The 13,769-nt window shown below is 48.1% G+C and overlaps 1 pseudogene; it reads right to left on the bottom strand.

Moving 5' to 3' along the window:
• Nucleotides 1-220: 220 nt before the first annotated feature.
• Nucleotides 221-13,066, bottom strand: LOC121435300 (annotated as a pseudogene).
• Nucleotides 13,067-13,769: the final 703 nt, after the last annotated feature.

A 13,769-nucleotide genomic window follows, 5' to 3' on the forward strand; every position in this document is an offset into this window, starting at 1 on the left:
CTCCACCTCTACCACAGCTCTCATGGACTTCGTTCCCGTGTGTGTACGCAGCATGTCTGATCTATTGTATGTTGTCTTTTCAAATTCAATCCAATTCAGAGAAATATTTTAATCAGCAAGTAATATATAACACTGAATTTATTTCTTGTACATAATCTTCCATACATATCCTGAACACTGTCTTACAGAGGACCATTCCTTTCTCTTTGAATTTCTTCTCCTTGAAACTACATGAAGTGGGTGATTTTCATTCTTTGTTTGAGAAAAATGAAAAAAAAAAAAAGCATCATGACAGCAGCCTGGCTCAGAACCTCCAGACAAAGGCAGTGGACAAAAGGGAGCAGGACAGGGATGGGGAGAGGAAATCTGTCCTGGGGCTGCATGCCCAGGAAGGGGCGGAGCCACCAGGGAGCATAGTCTGCTGGGTCCAGAGCCAGGAGGATTCAGGTCGTGGGGAAGCACTGTCAATGAAAGAACTGGACCCAAGCAGGACACATTTTTCCTGACATGGAGACAGGAGGAGCTTCTTCCTTCAACCTTGTCACCACACCTCAGCTCAGGAGTCCTGCAGAGCATGGGAGGCAATGTTTTGTCAGATTTAACTCTGCAGTGGCTTCTCTCACCCCCTCAGTACTCTCCTGAAAGCACAACACTGAGCAGAGAGAACGTCTCATGCCCCAAGTAAACAGTGCTTCAGAGCCCAGGCCTGCAGTAAGTGCAGGGAACACGGCTCAGTGCAAACCGCTTGGCCAGGCCCTGGGGTCTCTATCTTCCCCAGTGTTTCTGCCTGGTGTCCCTCACAACCCACCCCATACTGTAGGGAAAGCAGATCTGTCTCTGAGGGAAGACTGAAGGGTGTTACCTGTTGGCTGGAGTCCAGGCTGACCTAGAAAAGAGAATAAAATAGACACTAAGTGCATGGAGGAAGACCTGTCCCCAGACACCTGTTCCCATAGGCTGAGCTGCCATCACAGGGCAGGGCCGAGGTGAGTGTGGACAGAGAGAAGGGGCTCAGGAAGCCTCAGGCACACCAGCCCAGTGGCTCTTCCTTCACTCTTCCTCTGTTCCCAGTTCTCAAGTCAGAACCACCTTAACTTTCCCATCTCCAGCTTTCATCAACCCTTAGGGTTCACTCTAGTAACTTCAGACTGTTGGGTTCAGGGTCCATCGACACCTGAGACCACAGTGCCAGTGACATCCTGAGACAAAGTATGGCTAGTCCCTGAAATGCTAGGAGTCTTGACCACCACCAGGCTCCTTACCTTTCTGGTTCCTGAAGTAGATGAACATCCCCAGTCCAAGGAAGAGCAGACCCAGCACGAAGCCCCCAACTCCACTCAGCATCTTCTTCTGTGCAGATGAGGACTGAGCCCCTGAGAAGGGAAGTCAGGTTTAGAGGTTTTCACCCCAAATCCCATTTCCACTTGAGACACTGAGATTCAGAGCTCAGAGACAGAGGCAATAACCTATTCTAGGGGATCTGGACTTGAACACTCCTGCTGATGTTTGGAAGCAATTAAACAGCAAGAGGTTCATAGCATGAAGAGACTTAATATGGCCATTCTAACTGAGCTGACAGGAAGCCTCTGAGCTCTGAGGATGCACAGCCCTGAGGCTGACAGAGCTAAACAAAGGCAGTGCTGAGACTGGACGTCCCTGAGGTCAGCCATGACCCTAAGCTGCTCCGTGTCCATCATCTCCATGAGCAGCAGCAGAAACACAACCCAGCCAGAGGCAGAGACTGCAGCCAGGAACAGGCAGGTCCCTGGGCCTGTGACGTCACTGGAAGGCTCAGGAGAGTGTGTGGTGGCATAACTGCTTCCCAGGGGCAAAGGTGCTTGTGGAAGATCACACACCTACCCTGTGAGCCATGCTGAAGGAGAGGACAGCACAGAATCAGTGGAAATAGCATGTGGGCAGAGAAAGCAGGCAGAGGTAAGACACTCCCCCTTCCTGGGGGCAGGGATTTAGAGGGTCAGAGAGAGCAGACAAACCCCTCCCGGGTGGGCAGGGATTCACAGGGTCAGGAGCGTCCCACTCACTCCACTCCACTGTGACAGGGCTGGTCAGGCTGGGATGCTCCACCTGGCAGGTGTAAACCTCTCCACTCTGAGGAACCGTCTCCAGCATCACCAGGGTCTGGAAGGTCCAGTCTCCATTCCGGATCAGGCCTGTGGACACGACCCCAGCCTTCTCCTCCTGGTCATTCCGGAACCATCTGACTTCAATGTGGCCAGGGTAGAAGCTGCTCACAGAACAGACCAGGAGGTTGTGGTGCTCCTGGGGCTCTGTCTTTGCCGGGTACACAGTCACCTGGGGCTCAGCTAGAGGAGAAGGGGAGGTGAGAACAGGTCATGAATGAAGGGCTGTCCTATTGGTACTGCCTGTCAACGTCCATTCTCCTCCAGGCTGAAGCCCAGACAGGACAAACATTCTAACACAGTCTTCCCAGGACTTAGGGTGTTTTTACAGGCTTTAACTTTTAGCTCAACTCCCTGGAGGAATCCCTATCTGTAGGTGAATGTCTTATCTGCCAGAAAACGGCTCTTTTCCCAGCTGTGATACTTTTCCCATTGGCTAAATGTTGCAAGGAGGACCTGCTTGTTTGTCCTGGCTGCCCGCCTCACTTAGCCCTGAAATAACCACACAGAAACTGTATTAATTTAAACACTGCCTGGCCCATTAGCTCTAACTTCTTATTGGCTAACTCTCACATCTCAGTGTAACCCATTTCTATTCATCTGTGTCTCGCCATGTGGCAGTGACTTACCAGCTAAGTTTTGGCAGCATGTCTTACTCTGGTGGTGGATCCATGGCCTCTCTGACTTGGCCTTTCTTCTTCCCAGAATGCCATTTCGTTTTCCCTGCCTACCTAAGTTCTGCCCTATCACAGGCCAAAGTAGTTTCTTTATTCATTAACCAATAAAAGCAACACATATACAGAAGGACTTCCTATATCATCTCCCCTTTTCTGTCTAAATAAGAAGGAAGGTTGAATTTTAACATAATAAAATTACATATAATGAAACAGGCATTAAGCAAGAATTACAGTTACAATATTTATATCTACTTTATCTTTAATTATAACTAAGGAAAACTATAATTATAACTATATATATTCTTCAACTCCATCAAAGACTCCAGAAAAATATATTACCTAAGTAAACAGACAGTACATTGTAAGCAACTTCCAAAACTCTAGAATTGACAGAGACATCTTGTTGCCTGAACAGTCACCCAAAGTTATTTTGTAATGTTGGGGCGTCCATCTCCAGCCTACAGGCCCATAGTATCCAGCAGACTTTTCCATAAATCAGGATATTTCAAAGACAATTCTGCCTATATTGGGAGTTTGTCAGTCATTTTCTTCTGTGTCCTGCAGAATGTCTGGCAGACTCTTTCATGAAGCAGGAACCCGGAAGGATCATCTCACCTTTAGGCAAGTTTAGCAGTCATTTCTCTTTGGGTCCTGCATGTCCAGTTCAGCAGTATAGGGAATAGCATTTTCTTGCCCAAATGACTAACCAGCTCTCTAAGTAGCCTCTTCAATGCCCATTTCCTCTTGAAGTAACTGGTGCTGCCTTGAACAGAGACGTCTCATTGTCATGAATATTTCTAAGTTATTAAAACATTTTAAATGCCATATTCTGAAGGTCTCTGAAAGATCTGAAGAATACCTAACTAACTGAAATATATCTCTATATATCTAGAAATTCTAACTAACATTACTACAATTTTGACTATTATAGATGACTATCTATTAAGCTATATTTCTTAGTTATATATTACATTTTCAAATGAGCTACACAATCACAATATCCCAATCAAGAGCAGAAATAGACATATACAGTATAACAAAATTTATCTTAAATTTGTATCAATAAACCAAGATCCATACCAATGAAAATTATTCATATCTATACCATTACCCCCTTTAAATGTACACAAACAATTATAAAACGTATTTGGGAATGTGGGCGTAGTTCTGTCCATACTACTTCCTGCTGATTGGGGGCACTGTTAATCAGGTCTTTCATGATGTATCATGACTGTATCATCTCAGACAGCAGTTGGGTGAAGTAATTTTTTGAGGATGTTCACAGCAACCTTTCAGGGGTATGGTCTATCAAACCATATTGGTGTAGAAGCAATCCATAGGTTCTTATCTTCTGTGAAAACAAAAGAAAAACTCCTTTTCCAAAGCAACATATCCTTAGGCTCAATTTCTGAAATCAAGATACTTTAATAATATACATGCTGGTTTAACTTAACAACCCACACAAAGAAATTTCTCTCCATACTTAGCTCCTTCACACTCAAAAAATTCAAAGAAAACACAATAATATACATAATCTAGACTCTCTGTGAATTTTCCGTTTTTATGTGGTTTGGTTTTCTTTACTCCTTTTAATCTGTACTCTGTCTCTTTAAAGCATTAACTTTATTTTATGACCCTCTATACTCTTTTTCTTCTCTCTCCCAAGCCTACACACATTTATCCAACACTATGACCCACATAGAGGTCATTTATGTCATTTATGTCATATTGTGAATCTGTAATTCTTTACTGTCCAGAATGACTTCTTACAATGCTAAGCGCTTCTTAAAATTTAAGCTGCATCATTGCTAGGGGTAAAACAGCAGTGTTTTCTTGTCCCACCCTGTCCAGTATGGCAGAGCTGCTTCTGCCTCTGAGTCATGTTCACCTCCCAACGTCTAGGCACACAGTTGGACCATGCCACCATCAAGCAAGCTCTAGCAGCCTGCTCACAAACCTCCTCAAATGCTCCATCTTCCAAAATAGCCAGAGGTCATGCTGGCAGCATAGCCCAGAAATCCTGTTTCTCAAAACAGTATGGCTTTTTTTCTGCTGCTGCTGCTGCTGCTGCTGCTGCGTCAGGAAAATCTCTCCTAAAGGAGCTGCAGCATGTCACCAGCAAACAGCAAAAATCTGTGTTAAACTCTGTAGTTTTTTCTAGAATTCCTTTTCAAGCTTTCTCAGGTTTTACATGGATTTAGCTAGCACAAGTTAGAGCACCAGCCAAATCACACACCTGTGTCCCTAGAGTCTGTCTCTTATTGTCTTTAGATTGTACTTATATTTTATTTATGTTTTAACAAATAAAGCTTGCCTAAAAATCAGAGTACAGAGATCTAAGACACTAGATGCCAGGCAGTGGTGGCACACACCTTTAATCCCAGCACTCAGGAGACAGCGGCAGATGGATCTTGGTTAGTTCAAGGCCACCCCAGGCTACACAAAATTAAATCTGTTTAAAAGAGAAACAGAGCTCAAACACACATGATCCCAGAACCTGGGATCACAGCTTTTAATCCCAGCATTAGGGACATGGAGACAGGAGTGATATGGCTGGGTAGAGAGATGAATATAAGGCAGAAGGAGACAGGAGCTCAGTGCAGGCTGAGACCGTCAGTCCAGGCAGTGCGGTCCAGGCAGTCAGTGTCAGGATGCAGGCTGAGGAACCCATCGCCCTTTTGGTCTGAACACTGACAGAGGCAAGAACTCTAGTGACTGGCTCGGCTTCTCTGATCTCTCTACTTTCACACCCTAATATCTGACTCTGGGTTTTTATTATTAATACCAATTAGAATTTGTGCTACAGTAGAAGATGACAGTTCTGTGTATGAGGCAGGAAGATTTACTGAGGAGTTTTTTCCTTCTGGTTTTTGCAAAACTCCAAATAAGCCAACTTTGCCATACCTTAGATCAATGTTCTCTTAATGTCTGCTGCACAGGGATTCACTGTCACCTCGGCAGGGGCCTGTCAGTGTGAGCTGCAGGGATTGTGGGCTGAGCTGCAGTCTGCACCCTGCCCCATGCAGAGCAGGGGACACGCACAGAAGGAGTGCTGGGGAGAATCCTACCTGAACTACAGAAGCCCTGTGTTTCTCCTATTGTTTCTGTCTGGACAACACAGGGTAAGAGTCAGTCTCATGGTGTCGCTGCAAATCTCCCTGCCCCGCTTCAAAGTAGTTTAAAGAAGTTTTCTTTTAAAAATAAAAAAATCAGTTCAACTCTCGACAATCTTCCCAAGTTTTGTGAAGAAACTCCCCACCTTGAGCTCTGTAAGTGGGATTTTCAACACGTCACATGGCTGTGGGAAGTTTTATGTCAACTTGACACAAGCTGACGTCATCGGAAAGGACACAGCTCAGTGTATTAAATGCCTCCATGAGGTCATACTCAGACAAGCCTGTAGGACATTTTCTCAGTTCTTGATTATTGAGAAAGGCCCAGCCATTACTGATGGTGCCTTCCCTGGGCTGCTGGTCCTGGGTTCTCTAAGAAAGCAGGCTGAGCAAGCCATGGGAGCAAGCCAGTAAGCAGCACTCCTCCATGGCTTCTGCATCAGCTTCTGCCTCCAGGTTCATGCCTTGTTTGAGTTCCTATCTTGACTTCCTTTATTTATGAACATAAATATTGTTAAACTAAATAACCCTTTCCTCCCCGATTTGCTTTGGTCATGGAGTTTCACCACAGCAACAATAACCCTGACTGGGACACACCAAACCAGAATCACCACACTCCTGGCAGCACCTGAGCCCACAGCCTGCCATCCCCACACCTACACGCTCCCTGGCTTCTCTCTGCTGTGTAACTTCTAACACTGGAGGGGCACAGCAGCCACCTTCCTGGCTCCTCCACTTTCTCTTCCTCTCCCTCCTTATTATGTGGGACCAGGTCAAGAAATACAGCTGGTCAGAACCCCAAATCCAGAACTTTGTCAGGCACCGGGTGACACCCTGAGTAACCCCGAGATGGTAAAGTGTTCGGGACCAGGTCCACAGGTCACATGCCAACACGGGCTCATTTCACAGAAGGGGCCCGAGTGTCTGGGTGTCAGGTGTCTCTCGGTTCCCAGACCCACAGCCTCTCACACCAGACAGGAGAGCAGAGCTGAGGCGGGGACGTGAGGCAGACACCGTCCCAGTGACACAGAGGAAGAACACGGGACCTGTAACTCACTCCTCCTCATCAAGACAGCAATGCTGACACATTAAATAGGATACGTGAGTTAAAGGCTGAGTGTGGATCATCCAGTAAAGTAAAAGTCGTGAATAAGGAAACGAACAACAGCAGGGACGTTAGAACCGAGGAGCCCAGAAAGGGCACACACAGACACACACACACGGGGGTGGGGGTGCACAGATGCGAGCAGGCAGGCATCCTCCTACTGCTTCCTCACAGTCCTCCCTCACCCCGCCCCCCTTCCAACTTTTCCCCCTCACATCTCACCTCTCCAGTGCACAGTGAAGCTCTCTAAAGCCTGGTAGTTGTGTCTGCAGTACGTGTCCACCGCAGCCTGTGCGTCCTCCAGGACCTCCTTCTGGCTGTTCCAGACCTCAGCATCACTCCGACCCAGCTCGGTCACCGCGTGGTACTCGCCCACATCACTGTCGAAGCGGACGACCTCCTCCTGGTTGTAGATGTCTCTGTACAGATACCGCACTCGCTGTGTCCCGTTGTAGAAATGACACTCATCTTTAATTTGTTCCAAAAACCGAGCTGTGGAGACAGGAATGATCTTCTTCTCTGGGAACAAATGCCCGAGTCCCTGAGTTCCTCTACAGCTGCCACAAATGACCAGACCCAAGCTCGCCCCAGCCCACCTCTGACATCACCACAACCCACAGGGCAGAAGGACACACAGGCCTGCCCAGGCAGGACAGTTGACAAGGGTATAAACAAGGAGAGATGGAGGAACTCCAGGGATATCTCCTCCATTCCTAGGAGAGGCAGGGACAGCCCTCCGTTCATAGCTTCCTGCTCCTCCCTCCTTCCCCCTCCTTCCTTCCTTCCTTCTTTCCTTCCTTCTTCTCTTTCTTTCTTTTTTCCTTTCTTTTCTTGTTTTGTTTTGTTTTGTTGGGTAGGGTGTTTTTGTTTTAGATACTGGATTTCTCTGTGTAGTATTACCTGTCCTAGAATCATTCTGTAGATCAGGCTGGCCTTGAACTCACAGATTCATCTGCCTCTGCCTCCCAAGTACTGGGATTAAAGGCATGTGCCACCATTGCCTGCTACCAATCATTCCCTCCCTTCCTCCCTCCCTCCCTCCCTCCCTTCCATCCTTCCATCCTCCCTCCCTCCCTCCTTCCCTCCCTCCCTCCCTCCCTCCCTCCTTCCCTCCCTCCCTCTCTCCCTCCCTCCCTCTCCCTCCCTCCCTCCCTCTCCCTCCCTCCCTCCCTCCCTCTCTCCCTCCCTCCCTCTCCCTCCCTCCCTCCCTCTCCCTCCCTCCCTCCCTCTCTCCCTCCCTCCCTCCCTCCTTCTCTCCCTCTCTCCCTCCCTCCCTCCCTCCCTCCTTCCCTCTCCCTCCCTCCCTCTCCCTCCCTCCCTCTCTCCCTCCCTCCCTCTCCCTCCCTCCCTCCCTCCCTCCATCCCTCCCTCCCTCCTTCCCTCCCTCCCTCCCTCCCTCCATCCCCCCTCCCTCTCTCCCTCCCCCCTCCCTCCTTCCCTCCCTCCCTCCTTCCTTCCCTCCCTCTCTCCCTCCCTCCCTCTCCCTCCCTCCCTCCATCCCTCCCTCCCTCCTTCCCTCCCTCCCTCTCTCCCTCCCCCCTCCCTCCTTCCCTCCCTCCCTCCTTCCCTCCCTCTCTCCCTCCCTCCCTCTCCCTCCCTCCCTCCATCCCTCCCTCCCTCCTTCCCTCCCTCCTTCCCTCCCTCCCTCTCTCCCTCCCTCCCTCCTTCCCTCCCTCCCTCTCTCCCTCCCTCCCTCCCTCCCTCCCCCTCCCTCTCTCCCTCCCTCCCTCCCTCCCTCCCCCCTCCCTCTCTCCCTCCCTCCCTCCCTCCTTCCCTCCCTCACTCCCTCCCTCCCTCCTTCCCTCCCTCCCTCTCTCCCTCCATCCCCCCTCCCTCTCTCCCTCCCCCTCCCTCCTTCCCTCCCTCTCTCCCTCCCCCCTCCCTCCTTCCCTCCCTCCCTCCTTCCCTCCCTCCCTCCCTCCCTCCCTCTCTCCCTCCCTCCCTCCCTCCCTCCCTCTCTCCCTCCCTCTCTCTCTCCCTCCCTTTACATCCCTGTTGCAGTTTCCTCTCCATCCTCTCCTCCCAGTCCCCCAAACCCTACCTCACTCCCTTCCATTTCTCTTCCAGTTTCTCTTCAGAAAAGTGTGAATCTCATGGATATCAACCAGACATGATATTTCTAGTTTATGTCATTCAGCCTTAATAGGAGAGGAAGTGCCCACAGTGTTCTTTAGCCCTCATGCGTGACCTCCAGATCCCAAGTGGATATAGAGGTTGAATTTACCTCCTATGGTATTCTTTTTAATATTATTGATAATGGACTTTTTCATACAATATATTCTGATCACATTTCCCCTCCCACAGTTCTCCACAGATCTTCCCCATCTCTCTACTGACCCAGATTCACACTCTCTTTCCCTCTCCCACCAGAAAACAACAGGCAACTAAGATAAAAGAAAAAAGTTAAGCTAGAACAAAAGACACAAACAGACAGACAGATAGACCTCCCCCCACCCCACCCCCCACACAAGCAAAAGACAAATGATGTGTAATAGGCACACACATAGGAATAACATAAAAAGCACAAAACCTGAAACCATAATGTGTAAACAAAAGATGTGTAATGTGAAGAAAAGAAAGAAAGGAAAACCTCCAAGAACACCAGTGAGTTCACTTTGTGTTAGAACATCCATTGCTGGGCTGGAGGCCTGCCCCTAAGTGTGGTTTATACAGCCCAGGGGACTCTTTTAGTTTTTGAGATTGTAATATAATTAAAACACTTACCCCTCCCTCCCCGAGTCCTCCTACACATCCCTCTTTGCTCTCTTTCAAATTCAAGTCCACTGTGTCATTAATTGTTGTTGTGTACATATGTGTACAAACATATACATCTCTAAATACACGCACATCCTCCTCTGTGTATTGATACTTGAATATATGTTTTTAGGGATGATCATTTGGCATTGGATAACTAGTTGGGTGCTCTTCCTTGGGGAAGACTATTTCTCACACCCCTGAGAATTCCTCAGCTGCCTGTGGTTCCTGTGTAGGGCCACAGTCTGTGGACTTTCCCTGTCACAGACTCTTGGTCACAACAAGTGTTCCCTGCTTAGGGTAGATGTTGTTGCTGGTCCCAGGGCTCCAAGGGAAAATGTCCCATTTGGGTATAAACCCGAGAACAGAACAATCCTGTCAGGCCATTGAGGAAGGACTGGTGTTGGCTTCCAGATTCGGGTCACCTCCCCAAAGAGCAGCACCCCAATGATGTATTTGGGCCAGCGGGGTGTGCCCCTCTCTGATCCCACAGCTGCCCCACCTGGAGCTAAGCTAGAAGCCAGTGCTCAGCACTCAGAAGACTCCACTCCTTCTATTCCTCATGCTCTTGTATCAACCATAAACACAGGAGAAAGAACAGGAAATCTTCCTCAGTGCTGACTCTGTGCTGACCTGTGCTGACCCAGGGGATCCACAGAGGGAAAACAGATGCTGCCCCCTCCACTTTGGAGCTTAAATTGTGAGAGTCAGGAACAAATAGGAGAGGGGGTGGAGTTATGCTAACAGGGAGACTAGTGACAGGAGGGGACAGAGAAGACCTCTGGGGAGTGACAGGGAAGATGTGTCACAGATGGGAGCAGAAGAAGAGGGTGGGGACTGTCAGTGTCAGGGGAGGGGACGCATCTCAGCTGAGACAACACCTCCTGCCAACCTGAGTTCATGATCAACAGTGCACAGGGCGTGAGGGCAGCAGGTGGGAGATGAGAGTGGGGTCAAGAGGAGCCCAATTCAGAAGCTGTGGGGTTGACAGGAACTTCTGGAAACTACTGGAGAAGTTTGTAGAAATGAAAACCATGATCCCAACACTGACCCTCAATCTCTTATCTAAATTACAGATCCAGAGAATTCACAAACCAATTCACAAACAGGTAGGGTGTCAGTCAATTACGTGATCTTCTGTAGTTTCAATAGAGATGGGGTGAGACACATCAGATGTATAGTTTTTCATTTTAATGTTTAATATAACTCAGACAATGTACAAGAGGTCTGTTAACAGTAACAAATACATGCGAGCCCAGACACCATCATCTCACCGAATGCACAGAAAGGTGAAGTTCAGTGCATTGTGACGGACAATACCTGTGGCAGTCATCACTGCTCAGGGCTGTGAGAGAGAGTTTCAGAGACAGAGTTACTCGTCTCTGTATTTTGAGATGTCACTGATGATAGTGAGGAGAATGGATTTGATCTATATAAGAAGAAAAATGGAGGAAAAACAACAGATTCAGAAGCCATAAGAATAGATTTTTGTGAGGGGGATGGAGAGACGGTTCAGCACTGGCTACACTTCCAGATGTCCTGAGTTCAATCCCAGCATCACCTTGTGGCTCACAACCATCTCTAGTGGGATCTGATGCCCTCTGCTGGCATAAAGGCGTACATGCAGATAGAGCACTTATACATTAAATAAATAAAAAATTATTTAAAGAACAGTTTGTGTGCAGGATGATGACACAAGGGCAGGAGCCTGGACTGTGGAGTGTGACAATGGGGGGAGAGGCAGTCTGGAAGCTTCTGTGTCATCTGATATGTGAGATGACAGCACTTATAGAGAGGAAGCACATGGTGAGCAGCAGCCCCCAGTGCTCTACACGGCCTTCCCCGCCAAGACCTAAACATCTCTATGGACACCACCCTCTCTTCCCCACGTTACATCAGTTAAAGCACAGAGGGCTTAGACGGCTCGACCACAGTCCCAGCATTTGGGGTCACAGCTTAGCAGTGTTAATAACCCCATCTTTTCTATCCCATATGCACACCCCAGACTTTGTTTTTCCAGTTTGTGGTGTAGACATGAGTCATGAAACTAGAAGTGGATCACAAGATGCAAAGAGGAGTCAGGTCCTTTCCATGGGCTCAGGACAGAGAATGTAGGAGAAAATGATATGCAGAGAGATTCAAATCACAAACATCAAATGGGCTCTAATCTGCCCTGGGGTCTCAGAAGAGGCCTCACAGACTTTGAAACAGCTCACACAACCCATGCTCTCTAAGGCTGCCTTAGCTGCCCTGTGCTCCCAAGGAGAAAGGTAACTAATGCATCACCCAGAAGACTCCCCATGTGAGAACAGGCTGCACAGACACTGGAGTAAGGCAGAGAGAAAGGCAGAGTCCTGGGCTCAGCCTCCCAGGTGCCCAGGCAGAGGCCTCATGGCCTGCAGAGGATGCACAGGGATCATCTCCGGGATACACACCCTTTCCCCTAACTCTGACATTTCCAGAGAAACCTTTGATTACTTCAATATTTGACTGTTTTTAACTTAAAAAAAAACAGAAACATACATACAACATAGAATATAAATACATACATGAAGTTCTATTTTTTTTTAAAGATTTATTATAGGCCTGGAGGGATGGCTCAACCGTTAAAGGCTAGGCTCACAACCAAAAATATAAGATTTATTATATATACAACATTCTGCCTGCATGTATGCTCACACGCCAGAAGAGGGTGCCAGATCTCATTACAGATGGTTGTCAGCCACCATGTGGTTGCTGGGAATTGAACTCAGGACCTTTGGAAGAGGAGGCAATGCTCTTAACCACTGAGCCATCTCTCCAGCCCCATGAAGTTCTATTTTTAAAGAGAAACCTCTTTGTCTGATATAGCTCAACACAATGAAGACAAGCCCTGTGCAGGGGTTGATTTAACATCATGATTATCAATCCTCTCCAGGCCCTGAGGACTGTGACACAGGCTGGAGATGCTCCAGGAAGAAACTGGAAAGCAGTGGCTGATAAGTGGGGCCTCTCACACAGATCTGAGAGCACAGGCATCCACACTCCTCTTTGGGGAAACAGTTTGGATTTCATGTGAGGAATGTGGGCGGTCACAGAAAATATCAGTAGATTCAAGGGGCTTGACCTGGACAGTGAGAAGTCGGCCCCTTCCTCCCCTGCCCCCAGCAGCTCAGCACCTGAGGTGTGCACTTACGTCGTGGGGTCCCTGACCAAAGCCACGGAAGAGCTCAGCACCATCAGTGTCAGGACCACAGCTGCCACCCAGGGGTCTCTGGGGAGCCACAGTTGCATCATGCTAGAGGAGAGGAGAGACCCGAATAGGAGCAGACAAGCTCACAAAGTAGAAACTGCCTAGTCTCTTTATCCATTGCCAGAACAGTAAGAACCAAAGCAATCACTTCTTTGGTTCTGATTGGGTAAAGTCAGTGTGAGTAACCAATCAGCAGCAGAGGAGACCAGCACCATCAGTTGCTGATTACAGATTCAGAAAGAGGGTCCCCTTATGAAACTTGCAATGCCCTCCAATAAAAGATGGAAGGAGCATGAGGAGGGGAGGGACTGGGAAATGGGATTGGTATGTAAAACGAGAAAAAAAAAGTGTTCTTTTTTTTTTTAAAGAATAAGCAATCAAGTACGTAAATAAATAAACAAATGGAATTTAAAAAAAAGACAACGTGATCTGGAGACCCAAACCTCCAACCCCAGCACTTGGGAAGCAGAAGCAGCTGGGTCTCTGAGTTGGAGGCCAGACTGGTCTAAATTGTAAAAGCCTGCCTCAAACAAACCAACCAACAACAACAAAAAAATCATATTAAGGATAGTTATTTTTTGAGGGGAGGAGGCAGGGTGTGGCTTGGTTGGTAGTTCATTCTCTGTCCTCTGTCCCCGTGGATGTCCCCACATCCGTGTGTATGTAACAGTGAGAACTGGACTCAGTGGGTTGGCAAGTTTTTGAAAAGTGAAAATGAAGTTGGGAGGGAGACATGTTAGAGGGTTC

The sequence above is a fragment of the Microtus oregoni genome, unplaced genomic scaffold (assembly GCF_018167655.1).
Source record: "Microtus oregoni isolate MIOR12 unplaced genomic scaffold, Mior012 000046F_ref0000063, whole genome shotgun sequence".
In the NCBI taxonomy this organism is placed as follows: Eukaryota; Metazoa; Chordata; class Mammalia; order Rodentia; family Cricetidae; genus Microtus; species Microtus oregoni.